Raw genomic sequence first — 18,573 nt, 5'->3', positions numbered from 1 at the left:
CCTTATCCCCACTCCCACTACTGTAGGCATGGCCTCCCCTTTCATCTGGAAATACTCAACCCCTCCTAAATATATTTGTTTTGGATGGCTGGTTGGGAAAAACAGGATCCTCACAGTAGATAATCTCAGGAAGCGTGGTATGCAGCTCATTAATATCTGCCTCTGCTGTATGAAAGACGAAGAAACTGTTGATCGTTTACTGGTTCATTGCCCATTCATCGGCCAAATCTGGTTGGACTTCTTCAATAGGTTTAATTTCAGCGGGTGCCTCCCACCCTCTGCTTCATCCATGTTAGCATCCTGGCATGGCTTCAAGACGGACAAGTCCAAGACCCGGATCCGGAGAATGTGTATCCTGGCCATCTGGTGGGCAGTCTGGGAGGGGAGGAACAACAGGTGTTTTAACGACATCCAGGCTTCGGTTCAAGCAGTGGGATCTCGAGCCAAAAAACTGGTCATCGAATGGGCAGTTAACGTAGTGGGGCTGAAGGAGTTTAATCTGTTGTTTTTAGGCTTGTAGTTTCCCTTTTTTTCTTTCTGCTGTCTCAGCAGTGCTTTGTCTTTTCTTTTTCTGCTTTTCCTTAATAAAATTCCGTTACCTTTCAAAAAAAAAAAACTCCATGTACCAAGAACACTAGGATAGGCAGAAGAATTTTGATAACAAGGAGTCTTTAGGTGAAAATCAAATTGTTTGTCATGGAGTGGGGTTGCACTTCTGGAGAATTCAAAGGTGTTCTGGTGGCAGATCTCAATAGATGTTGGGATGAGGTCTTGGACTGTAGTAAGCCACCGAAAAAAGGGTGCTTGATGGGGAATGCGGGTCAATCCGGGGATTGGGGGAGTCATTGCATATACTAATGGCATGATTAAGAATGCTTTTTTTTTTTTTTTCTCTAGATCCTCTGGAGTGGGCGATTCCAACAGACCTGAATTACAAGCAATTAAGACTGGTTTTTCCTTGCCCAAATCTTAATTGAACCCATGGGAACAGCTAAGAGTGACTCCAAGTGCACTCTTCTTTGGGTGGTGGGAGAATCTCCTATTCCTTGGAGAAACCTTTTCGTGTAAATAAGAGCAAGGGGCTGATGTCAAAATTTTCTGTTTCTCTTAGCTTAGTGCCCTGTGAGGCCAACTCATGGGCCGATGTATTGGTCAAGGTGGTGTGTTGAGGCAATATTTGTATATTTGTGACGCTTATCCATTATCTTAATGGATGGTGCCCTTGCCTTCTTCTTTTATTAAAAAACGAATAAAAGCATGTAATTGCTTTCCACAAGGCTTCCTATAACGGTTGCTCGTTCGATATGGAAAAAGGTCTATGGGTATGCAAAAGAAAGCTCATTTTCTCCCTTGAGATTATGTTTATCTTCCTGCATTCTACTGTTCCAAATATCGGCAATATTATTGCCAATCTTATTGGTATCTCCAGGGCAACGATGCTGAAGCTGCTGAAAATATAAAAATTTCCAAATATCGGATATTTTCAATAATATCGGTGATACTTGGTAATATTATTGATATCAATGATACTGTGAGAAGAATTCCTTATAAAATTTCCCTAGTATCAGTGATACCATCGATAATATACCAAATACCAGGGAAATATCTATAAATAGGCAAATATTAACATAAATTCAGAAAAATTTCAAAAACCCAAAAATCTCCAATTTTTTTTGGAATATTCTTTAGAATTTTGTTCTGTAGGTGATTTCGATTGCACTCTTGGTTTTTATTTTATAAAAGTTTATATTTTGGGAGAAATCTTGACTCGAAACGAAGATGGGACGGAACTCAAAGGTGACAAAAAAATGTAGAAACTTTTTTTTTTTTTCAAATTCTAGCATGGTTTGCAATGGAAATCCATGTCTATGCTTGATTATCATGCATTAACATGAATTTGTGGCAAAAAAATTAACATTGAAATGAAAATGGGAAAAATTCTATTTTTTCTCGTTTTTATATTGGAAACTGCGTTATTCACCGTTACTTAATGTGGAATTATATATTAAGAGTGTTGGGATTGGTCACAAATTTTATGTATTTATTTTATACTGATTTTTTCGACAACACATGGTTAAGCCTCTATAAAATAGAACTTATTATGTACAGATTTTTTTTTTTTTTGTTTTTTTTTTGTTTTTTTTGTTTTTTTTTTTGTTTTTAAAACAATATTTTGATTCCTACATGTGTAAACATGGGTCTTTTAATCTCTTGAAGTTTCACTGAAAAATTCTAAAGAAAGGTTGATGCTACGGAGGATGCCCTTACTCGCTGTTTGGTGGGCTGTTTGGGAGTAACGAAATGCAAGATGCTTCTGGAATGAAAGCAAGTCAGCAGGTTCTACGTCCCAAAGGGTGAGGCTTTTAATCATTGAGTGAGCTTCCATCTCTGAGAAGCTCAAGGGCTGTAATCTTTCTTTTGTGGGGATGTAATTTAGTCGCCTTCTTGGTGGTTTTGGGCTGTTTTTTCTTTTCTTGGTTAAAAAAAAATTCAGTTATCTTTCAAAAAAAAAAACAAACTGTCAGCTCCCTCTTTCTTTGGAATCAATGCGATAAAAGAAGTGCCAAATTCTGCCACCAGCTTGCCTTTCTCTAAAAACTCCCAAATGAATGCCACCACATAAATGTGGTAGCAGTGATACCAATGTTTCCCTCAGGCAGCCATATTTTTCTGAGTATCAGCGATAATATTGGTGATACCAATACATGTTTCTATATCCCCGACACACATGCAAACGCATATATATTATGTATAGTACTACATAACACACACGCACAATGCACGTATGATATATCATGATTTCTTGTTCAAAAATTACCCTGAATTTTTAGTATTTCAGTCAGCCCAGGTCTCCATGTATTTTTTTTCCCCCCAAAAGGCCCCTTGAGCCAAAGCCTGTCAAGCATAGCTTCTCTTTCTTTTCCTTTTCCTTTCCTTTTAAGTAGACACTAAAAGCTTAGTAGCAAGCTGCATTTATACTGACGCGCAGACATTCATTTAGCAAAATCATTTTCATTTCAATCCTTCCAATCGTTTTTCGAGCTTCTTCTCAACTGATTCCTACTGTTGGAGCTCTAACTATACTTTAGTCTTGGGGAAGATTCATTAAGTGCTCTCTCTAATGCAAGAGCAGACCTGATTGCTTCCTCGTTCTGACTTTTAACTTGTTCTATACTCTCTATTGCTTGCTTCTTTTACAAGCCAAACAAATACACACAAAAAGAAAACAAGGAGAAGGATAATAGTAGTTTCTTCATACCAGACAATGATTGCTGAGCTCGTTCTCCTTGAAAAATCAGGTGAAAACTCCTTTTCTTGTGTATCTTTTGATGGTCCTTGGAACTTTCTGGAAACTTCGACAAGTTTCTTTCCATGATCAGGTCTTTCATTTTTAACAATTTGTTTTTCTTTTTGTGTTCTAGGTAGCAACTAGTCAAAAGGCATTGGATAGTGCTGGCGGAGATGCAGAAGTGGCTATGTTGCTTAGATATGATGTGGATATTGAAACTGATAAAGTGAGTGGTGATACACCTCCAACTTCCTCTAAGTGTAGGGCATGAAATGTATGCTAGTATCTGTCTGTATCTTAAAATTATTTTTCAACACGCTCAATTTCATGAAGCTATCAATATTCACAAAATCTTGGCAGTGAGTAGATATTGTTATAGTTGGAAAATAATGAACCAACCGAAAGGAAAGGAAATAATCAACCTAATAATACCGCATAAATTGAAATTGTACCCTACAAGTGTCAATCAATCACAACCCAATACCAGTACTGCTGTGCTGTTATATTGTCTTAATGTTGTCAAGGTAAAGCATATAAAAACATCTCATTTCATTTTTTTTAAATTTTTTTAAATTTTTTTAATTTTTAAAAAAAATTATAGCATATGGAAGCTTCTGTCCACGTAACTATGCTAAATCTGTTGTAAGGTGAATCAGTATCCTACATGCATATATTAATAGAATGTGCTGGTCAATTAGACTAATACAACATTTTAGCCACCTCTTTCTTCTCTTAGATCTCTTCGCCCTTCTCTTTATTTAAAACAACTTGGTATTCGAGCATCTCCCTAGATTGTCCAACGGCAACATTAGTGGGCCCCATTGCTGACGTCATCAATGGTATGATTGATGTCAGCAGTGTATGGGCAGATGGACACTTGAAGGAAGAAAGTATGGGGTCTAATATAGGATGCTTTTAGAAGAATTTTGGTGAAATTTCAAGATATTTAATTAAGTTTTAAATGGCGTTTTCTCAGATCTAGAGGAAAATTTGAAAAAAATAATAAATTTTAATGTGCACTTTGTACTATTTTTCTATTATTATTATTTTTTTGAGGTTTTTTGCACCAATCTGCCTCAGTTGGTAATTTGCAACCCTCAGAAAAAAGAATCTGTGGTTTAAGATGAAGAGAAAGAAGAAGAAAGGAGGGAGAATAAGAGGAAGGAGAAGAGGAGAAGGGAGAGCTCAATAGAGATCCACACGGCCCCACTTTTTCTTTTTATTATATTAGGGCTTCCATTAATTACAAGAAAATTACCTATATGCCCTTCTCGCTAAGAGTAAAACAATAAAGATCTCATGGGCCTATGAATACTAGCTCAAACATACCAACTAAAGCCCAAACATAAAACCTAACACGTGAGATCCACATACAACATCAAGGGACCATACGTATAGTCAGGTCAGCCTACACGTGGTCCAACACTAGTTGGAGCATATATATTATGAATGCCCAGCTTGAAAAAGAATTTGTCTAGGTGAGCTTGACTTAAAGCCTTCGTGAACATGTTTGATACTTAATCTTGTGACTTGATATATGGAGTGCATATTTCCTTGTTAGTGACTTTCTCCTTGATGAAGTGACAATCGACTTTGACATGCTTGGTTCTCTCATAATAAACCGGATTATTGATGATATGTGATGCTGCTTGATTATCATAGTATAATTTCATAGGAGTGTCCACCACAAACCCGATCTCACATGTTAACGTCTTCAACCAAATAAGTTCACATGCGACATAAGCCATGGCCTTATACTTTGCTTTTGCGCTGGACCGAGTGGCAACCTGATGCTTTTTGCTTTTCCAGGTAACTAGATTTCCTCCTACGAATGTACAATAACCTGTGGCGGGTTGCCTGTCAGACGGACGACCAACCAATCTGCATCGAGAACCCTTTCACTCTAAGGCGTTCATTTCGCTTGTAGAGAATTCCACTGTCAGGAGCTCCCTTTAAATATCTGAGTAAACTCAGCCTCCATATGAGACACACGAGGAGCCTGCATAAACTGAGTAACTACACTGACCGGATAAGTAATATCTGGTCATGTAATTATTAAATAAATCAACTTGCCCACTAGCCGACGATATCTCCCTACATTGTCAAATAGTTCCCCTCCATCTATAATTAGCTTTGAATTAGTATCCATGAGAGTTACGACAGCCTTAGCCCCCAGCAGACCTGTCTCTTCTAACTAGTTCATCACATACTTCCCCTGTGATAGATTAATTCCCACTTTCAACTTTGCTACCTCAATACCCAGAAAGTATCGAAGGTTACCTAAATCCTTTGTGCAAGTGTTGCTGTAAGAACTTCAACTCAGATATGCCTGCACAATCACTTACAATATAATGATATCATCCGCATAAACTAGTATAATAGTGCCAGTCTTCCACTGTCAAACAAAGACTGAGTGACCTGCCTGGCTGCGTTTCATCTCGAACTGAAGCACCACATTACTAAATTTGTCGAACCAAGCACGTGGAGACTGTTTTAATCCATAAATTGATTTTCTCAGATGACAGACTTTTTCTAACTCTTCCCAAGCAATAAAGCTAGGCGGTTGCTCCATATACACATCTTCAAGTAGATCACCATGAAGAAAGGCGTTCTTCACATCCAGCTGGTATAGAGGCCAGTCTAAATTTGTAGCAATAGAGATCACTATATGTATGGAATGGAGCTTGGCTACAGGAGAGGTCTTCGAGTAATCTACACCAAGAGTTTGAGTGTATCCTTTCGCAACCAACCAAGCCTTTAAACGATCACGAAACCATTGGGATTGTATTTGATTGTATATACCGATTTGCACCCTGCTGCACATTTTCTTGCAGGTAACTCAGCTAGAGTCCAAGTTTGATTTTGATGAACTATAACCATTTCTTCCTCCATAGCTCGCTTCCACCCATCAATATTAGGAGCCTCCTGAAAAGATCAAGGGACAAACACAGAGAACAAACACAAAGCAAACTAATGAAAAGAAGAAGAAAAGGCATGAAAGGAAACAAAATTAGAGATTGGATGGTGAGTACAAGAGTGTGTACCCTTATGGATAGCAATGAGTAGATAATCTTCATTTGATTGTACTGGTGAAGACTCAAGAGGATGGCCTTCAAATGGGGTGGTAGGATTGACAAAGGGCACATTGATATGCACTTCATCACCTCTCTTGGAACGTCTGGAGTAAACTTGCAATGGTGGAGCTAAATGTTGCACAAGAGCTTGCTTTCTGGGTGAATTTGCATTTGACACCATAAGAAGAGTAATGGAACCCTCATGTAGTTGTAGAGTTCTTCCATCCTTCGAAAAATACAGAGTATTTTAAAAAAAGGTGACATCGGTTGACATATACTGTTTACTAGTAATGGTATTATAACACTTGTAATCCAATTGAGTACTGGAGTATCCCAGGAAAACACACTTTAGAGCTTTGGGTTCAATGTTGTTAAATGCGACTGCATATTCGCATATGTGATTGCATATGCAAATTCCCATATGCATATCGCATATGCTAAATGTGTGAGGATATGTGATTGCATATGCAAAGTATGCGATCGCATACAGCATATGCGACTGCATATCTACCAACCGTTAGCACATTATTATTATTATTATTTTGCAAAAAAATGAACTTTAGTAAGTAGTGTAACTTGTAACTGTAAGTTGTGTAACTATATTGTTGAATGCAACTTAGTGTTGGGGTAACTAAGTTGTAACTTATTGTAGTGTAACTTAGTGTTAGTGTAACTAGGTTGTAACTTGTAGCTTGTGAGCAGTGTTAGTGTTATAGTGTATAAATAATAAACATTAAGATGTAACTTCAAAATAGTATTTGCACAATAAATAGCTTATTGATTGTTTTGTTACTTCACTATATTGTTGAATGTTGAATTTGATGTACTTCATTCTTTTTTCTAACAAGTCACAAACTAATTTTATATATGTAAAATTACTATATTAGTTATCTATTAACTTGAGGGAAGTTTCTCCTAAGGTCTTATATTTTCCTACATTTTTTTTTTCACAATTTCCCCTTATTTTTTTTAAAAAAAAATTTTAAAAAATAAATAAATATGCGACCGTATATGCGATTGTGGGATTGCATATGCGATCGCATAGAACCGCATATGTGGTTTGACGACGTTGTTTGTGTTCAAACTTATCAGAAACATGTTCAAATTGATGTACAAAGCATTCACACCCAAATTTTTTAAGAAGAATAAAGAAAGACTAACATTGGGGATATAAGACAGAAAAAGGAGTTTTACCGCATATGATTGATGAATGCATTTGGTTGATGAGATAACATGCGGCCAAAACTGCATCACTCCAAAAACCCTTCGGAACCTTCATATGCAACAACAATGCTCTAGCGACCTCAAGTGATGGTTTTTATGCTTCGCAACTCCATTTTGTTGTGGTGTGTGCACACATGAGTTTGATGAATAATGCCATGGGATAAAATATAGGAATGAAAATAGTTGTGTACTCAACATTGTCGAATCTTAGAATACATACTTTAACATCAAGCTGAGTTTGGATTTGCATAAGGAATTATTTAAAAGCACATAAATACCTCATAACAGTCTTTCATCAAATATAACTATGTTATTATACTGCAATCATCCACAAAGATAACAAAATATTTAAATTAAGATGAACTGGAAATATGAATTGGATCCCAAACATATGAATGTATTAAAAAAAATAGTTTATCGTGTGACTTTATCTTCACGAGACATAAAAGACACTCTAAAATGCTTGCTTAACTCCTAAACTTTACACTTTAACCTAGAGATACATACAACAAAGACAAGATAAGACTCTTCAACCTATTTAAGGATGGGTGACCAAGCCTGGAATGCCACTAATTAGGTGAGATGTTGGTCTGTAGTACGACTCCAACTCCAGTTGTTCCATGGTTAAGGTAATAGAGTCCATTTGATTCATGCCCTCCACCAATCATCCTCCTCGTCTTTAGATCTTGAAATTTACAATAAGAAAGATGGAATTTGATAGAACAATGCTTACTGGTCATATGATCGGAAGTGCCAAAATCAATAATCCATGGGATACTCTTAGAAAACATAAAGCATGATGTACCTGATTGGGTCAAAGTCGCAGTAGAGGAAGAGGCATATGTGGAGCAATCTCTCAGAAGCTTGGTATGTTTTTCCTTGGATATAGTAATTGTGTCACCTCCAGTACTCGGCTTAGTAGGAGTGGCAGACGTAGATACATACACTTTAGAACCATCATGCAATGAGCGGACTTGATTAGCCCAAGTTGGCTTTCCCTCTAAATCCTAGCACGTATCAACAATGTGATTATTGAGGCTGCAGTGGGTGTTGTGTCGATTATTGCGACCGTGACTATTATCGCCACTAGAATTTATGCCACGACCATCCCAAATACTTCTACCTCTAACACGACAACCACAACCACCTTGGCTCCTTCATCACCTCTATAAGATGTAGAGACAAAAGCAGATCGATTGGATGATGAGGAACTCTGTTTAGGATAGCTTTGGTCGAGATAAAACCATCACCCTAGTGGAGGATAGATTTTATTGGCCAAGTCTCAAGCGAGATGTAGCCAAAATTTTAGGGTAATGTCCAACAAGTGAATTGGCAAAACAGAAGAAGCAGAATACCGGATTGTATATGCCATTGCCAGTGCCACATGCACCGTGGTAAGACATCAACATTGATTTCATGCTTGGGCTTCCCAAGACAATTAAAAAGCACGATTCCATTTTTTGGTCATGGACTGCTTCTCTAAAATGGCTCACTTTCTCCCGTGTTCAAAAACGTCGGATGCGTCTAACACAACCAAGATTTTCTTTGAGGGGGTGGTTCGATTACATGGTTTACTTAAGACCATAGTATCTGACAGGGATGTCCGATTTACTAATTATTTTTGGAAGACATTATGACACATGATGGGCATGAGACTCCAGTTCTTGTATGCCTACCATCCTCAAACTGATGGCCAAACTGAGGTTGTGAATCGAAGTCTCAGAAATCTACTACGATGTTTAGTGGGTGAACACATTAAAACTTTGGACTTGGTCTTGTCTATCGCTGAGTTTTGCATATAACAGTTCAGTTAATAGGTCTACGGGTATGAGTCCATTTGAGATTGTTAGTGGTTACAAACTCAGACCGCCCATAGATCTGTTACTTATGTCAGTCACTCAGAGGCCCTCGGAGTCAGCCGATGCATTTTCCCATTACATTCATGAGTTGCATGCGGAGATTAGGTGGCAGATAAATTCTAGTAAAGAACAATACAAAATTTCAGTTGACTTACCTTGTAGAATTCAAGAGTTTAATGAGGGTGATTATGTAATGGTTAGGATGAAGTTAGAATGGTTCCCGTAAGCTACCGTTAAGAAGTTACAAGCACGCAGTGCTAGATCATTTAAGATTTTGAAAAAGATTGGATCCAATGCGTATGTGATAGATCTTCCACCTCGCATGGGGATTAGTTCAACATTCAATGTGGAAGATCTAATGCCTTGTTTAAGTCATCCCACAGACCCTAATTTTGTTCCAAACCATTGGCCAATTTCTGAATTTTCCTTCCAACCTACACCACCTATGCTCACTATACCTGAGAAAAGAGAAGAAATTGAAGGAATTGTGGATGAGCAAATTGTTTCCACTCGAGACGGTGGATTTTAGAGGTACTTGGTGGAGTGGAAGAACAGACCATCATTTGGCTGTACATGGTTGACGAAAGCGGAGTTGCAAGGGCTAGATCCGGATTTGTTAGAAAGGCACAAGAGTTTATCTTGCTGGAGTTGAACTCTTCTCAACCGAAGGGAGTTGATGCGGACATCAGATCATTCAAAGTATATCAATGCAAGATGCGTGCATTACCCTTGTCAATGTGGTTAGATGATGGGTACTGGTTGGGTCTCTAGAGGTTAAAGACCTTACAAATATGTTCGTGATGTGTGTAAGTTGCTTGGAGGAGATATTTGGGTCGTTGGATTGCGAGGATGGTGTGATTGGATCGTTGCATAGTCGGGTCCCACCTTCATTGTGCTATTATCGGGGCCCATCGGGCATCTTGGATTTGAGTTTATTTTATGCACATTTTATTTATTTGAGTTTTGTGACAGTGCACGCACAAATTTTTGTGCAAATTTATATATTTTAAAATTTTTTTAGTAGGGATATTTTGGTCATTGAATGTCATTCCGAATTTATAAGGGTGTTTTGCCCTAAACTTCAAAGGTATTGCTATGTTATGTTTATGAAAAAGAGAGTTTTTGCTTCTTCAAGGCCGGACGATTTCGTCTTCGACTTCCAATGATTGGAAGAGGGCGTGAGGCACAGGGAAGTGATTTCTCATCTTCTCTTTCTCTCTTCTTTCTTTTATCAAGGTATTCTCTTCTTTAAATTTTTTATCTTCTTTTCCTTCTAAATTCTTTAGATCTAGAAGCCAATTCCTTTTTTTTTTCAACCCAAATCTTTATATCTTGGAAGATCTTGATCCCCACATATACATATTTTGATATTCTTCAAATACCATCACCCAAGGCCCTAAATTTGAACTATAATCAAAGAACCATCAATTTTTCTAAAATTTTCAGATTTTCCAATCTAGAAAATTCCTATTTCCTGGATTAGAAAATCCACTTGGATTGTCGGACGGACCCATTGTAAGACGAAAGTCCTATCTTTCACTGGATTTGATTAAATTCAGATTTTAAGGTTCAAGACAACGTGTTTGTGATGGATGTCTGTGATCATTGCTGAATTTTTTTTAGTTCTTTTTTATTTTATGACGTATAATGCTGAATTTTTATTGTTAATGCTTGCATAAATCTGCCCATTTTAAATTCTGCATTCATTTGGGGTTGGATTAGGCCGTCCTAAACCATGAATTAGGTTAGCTTAGGTAGGTTGGAATGTAGGTTGGTGTTGGAGTTCCGGCTCTTATCTCACACCACTATGCTGTAATCCTAAGTCACAACAAACCCAGATCAACCCTAGGTATTAGAAATTTGGATCTAACACCAACGTCAATCCATGCGCTTTGTAGAAGCATGTTCAATGAAGATAGAACAATCACAATAAACAAAATAACCAAACAATCAATCAAGCAACCACAGAACACAAGATATTTTACATCGAAAACCCTTGCGGGAAAAAACCATGGCACAAAGCGACAGAGATCCAATATAATCAAAACCTTAGAGTTTACATTACTCATCTTCTTCGATTACAAGATCACTTGATCTCCTCTTGTGATGTGCACCTAGGAAAACCTTAGCCCCTTGAGAAAATCCCTTCCCAAGTCCTTACAAGTGTCTCGAACCATCTCACCTCTCAAAACCTTTGCCCTTAGAGAGAAAACACTCGTCTATACTAAGCCCTAATCGTATAACTTGTTGGTCGGACCGAATCAAACCAACTCACACATTTTAGTCGAATTGAAAATGTGCAAATCTTCATAGCGTGCAAACTGAGATTCCATCCCTAATTCGGTTGGCCCGATGATATACCGGTTGAACTGAAACAGGACTTCTCTGCACTAGCAGATTGACAAAATCCATGGCATCCTGCACAATAGTTTGGTTAGGTCCTCTTGAGGTCGGTTGGGTTGGGGTTGACCCTCAAAGTGACCTGACCCAACCCAACCGAGTTTCACCCCTATTTGGAGATAATAAAAAATCTGCAAAACAAGTCACCAAATATGTCTACAAATCGAGATCTATCAAGAGGCACCGCTTTCGACTGATCCAAGGTGGTTGCCCATATGGCTGATGATGTCATCATATGACCTGAAGCACGCAAGTGTGTTTAAAAACTGCTGTGTTGCACTCCAGAGACATGGAGGAACAAAAGAAAAATGAAGAACCAACCTTATATGTTGTCCAGAGACATTAGGAAAGGCTTATAGATCTGAAGGAGGCTTTGTTACAATGAGATCTGCAATAAAAGGTTGAGAGAGTCCATACCTTCACTGAAAGGAGCAACTCGACATATATACAAATACAAATATCCATAACTAAACTGTTCTCAATGAGAAAAATGAAATAAAAAGCAACAGCAAAAGCTGCATTCTTGCTGCCTTCCTTTTGCTGTGTATTTTGTCGGGGGAATTTGCGGCCGAGTCACTTTGACATCAGGTAGTGTGACCCACTCAGCCGAGAAGACTGGAAAGTGTGTTCAAAATGACTTTTGTCATAAGGGCTGTCTGTGTGGGACCAGAATCATCTACAAAACATTGTTTTACGTGGTGCATAAAACACCCAAGCTCTGCGGAGCACACCATATCGTATATGTAAATCTCTCTGTTCATAAGCTGAGAACCCTTGAACCGTACATACAAAAGATCAGCCTGATAGAAAACTCTGATGGGCTACATCGATGGTATCAACTGAAATTGCTCCTGAAACCTCTAATTTCATGCAGTGTTGCCTGCCTAGACTTTTGGATCAGGCTGACTTTTGTCTCTTCACTTCATCCTGGTGAGTTGCACCTGATTACCGAGTTTAATGAAAGACACCAAGGTGGCCCCACACAAACCTATGGTTGGCATCATCCCTATCGTTCCTCGTGGTGTGGCCCACCTGAGTTGTGGATCTGGCTGATTGATTTTTTATTTTTTTTTCTTCCGAGGACCTAGAATTGAGCATAGAACCTGATGGATGGAGTGCATGATACACATACAACATTGTATGCTCCACAGAGATTTGGTATTTTACATGCTGCGTAAAATAGGTGTTGTAGAGGATTCCGGTCTGTCTGTGTGGGGCCTGTACTGGATTTGAATTTGGAAAGCGGATATGCAAATGCATGGGTTCATTCTCTGGTGTGTTATAAGAGTAAGAAGTCAGAACCATTGGTCATGATTCTCAACCGGCATTAAATTATCATTCAAAGAGAAATACCTAGTAAATTTCGAACTATCTTTTGTTTTGCAAGCTTCCTTGTTTGAGTTAATTATATGTTAGAGAGGAATAAAGATCATTAACATTTTTGTAATAATAATAATAATAAAACTACTCTTGATGACCTTGTCTATGTGCATAACAAACTTTACGTTATCCTATGACAAAACTACCCTTGTATGCAACACCGTGTTACAGAGGCATGTCATATCTGGGAATGCAACATTGCTACGAAATTGATAGAACCTTCATTGGTATGTATCTGCGTGTCTGCGTAGTGATCATATCCACAGTTTCAATTTGGATGGTTAATTTCAGTTATATGTATGATCACTATGATCAAAATTGTTGATATGATCACAATGGATGATCATTGACCCATACATGACGACTCCCAGATTGTAAGATCGCAACTACAGAACATTCTCATTTGCTTTTCTTTTTCTTTTTTTTTTTTTTTACTTTCGTTCTTCAGTTACATGTGAATTTGTGAATCTTTGCGATTTTTTTTCTCTAACTGTATATTTGTTGGTGACCTATTGAAGGGTTAGGATTCTTCCAATCTGGGTAGTTATTGGCACTTTATCAGATCACAGTTAGTCTCATCATATCGACAGTTTGGATCACTGAACCCCGGGACTCCCAATTGTACAAACTGAAACCAACACAAACATAACAACCATTCTGCCTGAGAACTGTGATAAACCTGTCTTAAGCAATGCATTAGGTTGTTTGGACTATGGAGTTTTTTTACAATGATAACAGGTTTTTGCTTGGAGTGTTCAGGTTCATATTTATGTTTTTGGACTTTGTAATGCCCTCTGCAATATGTTTTTTTTTTCCTTCTCAAATTGGTTATTCGTTTGAAGCAGGTAGTCAGATTTTCAGTGTGCCTTTGGATTCTGAATTGACATTCTTCTTGGAGGACTTTGGCGCCGCCATCATTCATTAAAAATGTCTTCTCCAGGTTGGTCTTTTCCACTTTAAGAATTGTTCTGTTTCATGATATCATGCACTTCATTTCTGCATTATAATTAAGGGAGGCTGAGTTCTCATACCGAAGAGGGAACTTCCTTGTTTGGAACTCAGTTTGTACAAATGGGGCCCATGGTTGTTCTATCCAAGCCATTGACCTGACAACCCTGGTCATGGATAGACCCAGAATTTGGGATTTTCCAATTTGGGATAATTTGGTGGAATGGTCTATCCATGATGGCTGCAGTCAGATCAATGGCTTGGGTAGGGCAAGCATGCACAACTACAAACCAAGTTTTGAACAAATAGTGAACTCAGCCTCTAATTGAGTTTTTTTTTTTTTTTTAATTTTAATAATTAATTTTTGAATGAAAAATGTAACTTGCGTACGAGGAATTATTGCTGTACATATTGAGAAATTACAAAAATGTGGGCCCCAAGAACCATAGGTTTTTATGATTTAGATTCAGGCAAAAACCAAACTTCAGTTTGATAGTACATTTCCTATGGCTAGAATATGAGTGATGCAATGCAAAGTGCGAACGATACTCAGCGTGAGTGGGATGGAGAAGTGGCCTCGCCTTGTTTGCAACATATGGGCCATTCATCAGGTGGGGCAGGCCATGAACATGCCTGACACAAAAAATTGGACTAAATGCATATATTGAATATAGACCTTTCTCATACAAGTGTATTCCACCTGAGGGATGGACTGGCCTGTTTTCTGGGTCAGGGCATGTTCACTGTGTGCCCCACCTGATGAATGGCCTGGATATTGCAGTATGCCAAATTGGCATGCTAATAGACCAACCCAATGAATAGCCTGTGTCCATTTAGCAATGTTTTGAACTTTATTTTTTGGGTGCTCTCTTGCCAGGCCAATTTTTCCGTTGCCTTGCCATTTCAGCTTCAATTTGTTGCTTGGAATTTCTGGATCACTTGAATTGAGATGCTGGACATAGTTCAAAAACCCAAACAGTCTGACTTGGCTCCATGTCTAGCCAGGTTGGGCCAACTCGGAATTGATTGAGTCTTTATTGACTCGACTTGGTATTTAATGATGAAATTAACAATATTTATAATAGTATAAATATTTAAAATATTTAGTGCAACTGAACACACTGATGTGGTACTAAGTCACGTCACCTCCTATCCACATTGGGGCCCATCTGATCAAGGCTCTGGATCCCCAAAATCATGGGCCTCATCGGCCCAATGATGGCCCATCAGGACACTTGAGTTCACTTCATGATTTCGTGATCCTACTGTTGTGCATTTAAGATACATTAACTTGCTCTTACCAAGGTTTAGTGTCTTTGATGTTGATGACAGTGGCTGTGCTAACCATAGTTTTGAAGCTGGACTAGACTCGATAATCAGCTGGTTGGGTAAACATGAAGACTTGAAGGAGTCTTTATTTATTTATTTTTGAAAGGTGCAATTTTATTAGGCCAAAGGCCACCCCCCCCCCCCCCCCCAACAAAATAATAATAATAAATAATAATAATAAAAAATAAATAAATAAATGAAGGAAGAAGGAAGAGTAAGGAGCAAACCTAGCCTAAAAAACAAAAAAACAAAGAGTGCAACAACAGCAGCCCGTGGGTCATGCATGATCCCAGAAAAAAAAGGTGAAAATGACTAGGAGCACGGCTCGAGGGCCCAGTCCATAAACAGGAACAACGCTCTGTTAAACACTTCTAAGGCTGAAAGACCCTTACTGTGAAAACAAAGACTATTTTTCTCCCTCCAAATAACCCAGAGAACTGTAAGAAGAATGAGTCTCCATCTCTTTCTACCCAAGGACCCCCTGTCTACTTCGTGCCATCCGAGCAACAGATCTCCAATGGAAGCAGGCATGATCCAGCAGACACTGGCTAAAGAGAACACCCCCAATCAGATGATTGTCAAAAATGGACAGTGAAGGAAGACATGGTTGACCGTTTCTGCATCTCGTTCGCATAAGAGGCACATGTTTGGAAGGACCATTCCTTGCGAGCACGTGACCTCTTCCAACGACCCATGCAAACCCTATGATTTTAGGGGGAGCCCCATACGTCCAAACAAAGCTCGAAGGGCTTGGAGATTCTGAATTTGCCGGTCTAGGGAGAAGATTGAAGAAGGAACCTGAGGCTTTACACTTCCAAACCAAAGAGTCTTCCTCTCTCTTCTGACAAGATATAGGCTCCCTGCAAATGGGAGAGTAAATTAGCAAGGCCGGCGATCTCACTATCCCTCGGGTTCCTCCTAAAAGGAGGAAGCCAAAGGCCTTCCAATCCCCTCCCAGAATAGCATTGATCCACAGTGATATTAATATCATTGCAAACAGATGCCAGGTCCAGGAATAGGGAGAAGAGAGTTTTCTCCCCCAACTAGGGGGTCCAACCAAAATGTCACCCTTTCACCATTACCTACCAAGAATCCGACACCTTGAAAGACATGCTGCCACCTGATACACACCTTTCTGTATAAATGATGACCAGTAGAGGGAAGAAGATTTTGTCCACCATCCCATAGGAGATGGACTATATTTAGCGACCTACGAGAGATATCCACAAAGCTGACTCCTCTTTAGAGAACCTCCAAACCCACTTACCCAAAAGCGCTGAATTTACCAAATCCATGCGCTTAATTCCTGCTCCCCCTCGTGCATATGGGGTACACACTAACTTCTAATTTTGCAGGGCAAATTTTCTAGAGGAAGATCCATCTTGCCAAACACACAGCACCTAGTATCCATCGTTTACGTCTGGGACTGCTGGGGTATCCAATCCCATTCACTCCCCTAACTTTTGTCTCTGTGTCAGTGTCGGCTCAGCAGAGTGCTTTCGCCGTTGGTATTGTTTCTGATCTCTATGCATTTCACCGCTCCACCGGAAATTCCCTTTGCCCCTACCGTACTCCAGCTTGGTAGTTTCCATCGCCTGTCCAGGGTTGAGCCCTGGGATTTGATGGCGGACTTGAAAAGCCACCTACAGACGCTTTACGCCCTGAAGTGAATTGGAATCGTAATCAGATGCATCTTGAGTTTTTGAGAACCATTTAAATTACTAGATTAGTAATTTAAATGGTTCTCAAAAATTTGCACAAACTTTCACTATATATGGGATTCCTATATATTTCAGTCTGTTTCATCAATTAGATGAGGTCCCTGCGTAATTTATCAATTCTGGAAATAACTGATTTTGGGCAATGGAATAAAGACATGTAGTAGACAGGGAGGTTAGCTAAAGAGTCCTTAATGCAAGCTTGCCTCCAAGAGAAAGCAAGCTACTCTTCCAGGAGGAGAGTTTTTTCTTTATTCTTTCAAGCACTCTATCCCAAAGGTATAACAGAGGCTTTCCCACACAATGAGAGGGAGAGCCAGGTAATAGGTGAGAAAGGATCCAATCTACAACCAAACACAGTCGACTCTACTTGATATTTGATTTACAGATAAAAATATAGGAATGAAATTTTAGAACAGTAAAGACTTTTACAAGTAATATAAATTGCCTTATTGAGTAGTAATAACAAGTGCTTGGTGCAGTGATTGAATGCTTTGTGCCCCTCGGTGGATTTCCTTCACTTCCGTTCTCGGCCTGAGTTTTGTCAAGTGTATTTTCCAGTTGACTTGATGAGTGAGTCCAGTTAAAGAGGTGAGTTTTGCAATGACTAGGCTCAAAATCTTGCCAAGTCGGTTGATTCGGATGAGTTTCAAGTGAGTTAGCTAGTTTTAGAACTATGGTGCTAACCTGTTCTTACCCTATTTGAATATGTAAGACTATGGTCATTGAATTGCGGTCGGTTGGGGTTCTCATTGGGCCATGTCCCATAGAGCTTTCGGGTTTAGCCCACCACAGGCTGGACTTCAGTGTCAATGTTAGGCCCGCTGGCTGAATCTGGGTCCACTTTTAATTGGAGACCGAAATAAATAATAATAATAAAACATGTTAGGCCTGCCTGCTAGATCTGGGCCCTCTTTTAAAGCAAGAGAAAAGAAGAAGAAGGTTGGGCCTAGGCACAATCCCAATAACCTTTTTTTTTTTTTCCCTTCATTGAGATCTGAAAAAGCCACAACCATGGTTCTCTTTGTGATTGTCATTTGCTGGTCGGGCCCATGAACTGAACTTCAGGAGTGGCAAGTAAACAGGAGGGGCTGATGCCCCATTTCTCCTCTGCCCTATTCGGAACTTGGGCTTCATGAAGATTTTATAAATCAGCAACAACACATGGTAAATGCACTATAATGTATATGTGAATGGGTTGTGAAGGGGCGAGGTTGGGGCCCGGCCAGTGTTAGCCTCAGCCTGCAGCAAACCTTTGGGCCAGAAAAGCATGAGCTCAGGGCCTTGGTTGAGGCGTGGGCTGTGCCGTAAGATTTCGTCGAGGCTTTTCCAAGCCAGCTGTGTGCTGAATG

The 18,573-nt window shown here is 39.1% G+C and overlaps 1 long non-coding RNA gene across 2 annotated transcripts; it reads left to right on the top strand.

Annotated features, from left to right (window-relative positions):
* The first annotated feature begins 617 nt into the window (after nucleotides 1-617).
* On the top strand, nucleotides 618-17,959 carry LOC131246735 (uncharacterized). Of its 2 annotated transcripts, XR_009171479.1 has the most exons (5): nucleotides 618-2,354; nucleotides 3,202-3,299; nucleotides 3,423-3,515; nucleotides 14,072-14,166; nucleotides 17,704-17,959. It is a non-coding gene; the product is annotated as an uncharacterized LOC131246735 (long non-coding RNA). The 2 variants fall into 2 exon arrangements; XR_009171478.1 differs by having other exon boundaries at nucleotides 618-3,299.
* Nucleotides 17,960-18,573: the final 614 nt, after the last annotated feature.

This window comes from Magnolia sinica, chromosome 5 (genome assembly GCF_029962835.1).
Source record: "Magnolia sinica isolate HGM2019 chromosome 5, MsV1, whole genome shotgun sequence".
NCBI lineage: Eukaryota > Viridiplantae > Streptophyta > Magnoliopsida > Magnoliales > Magnoliaceae > Magnolia > Magnolia sinica.
This window is presented reverse-complemented; position numbering and strand designations above follow the sequence as displayed.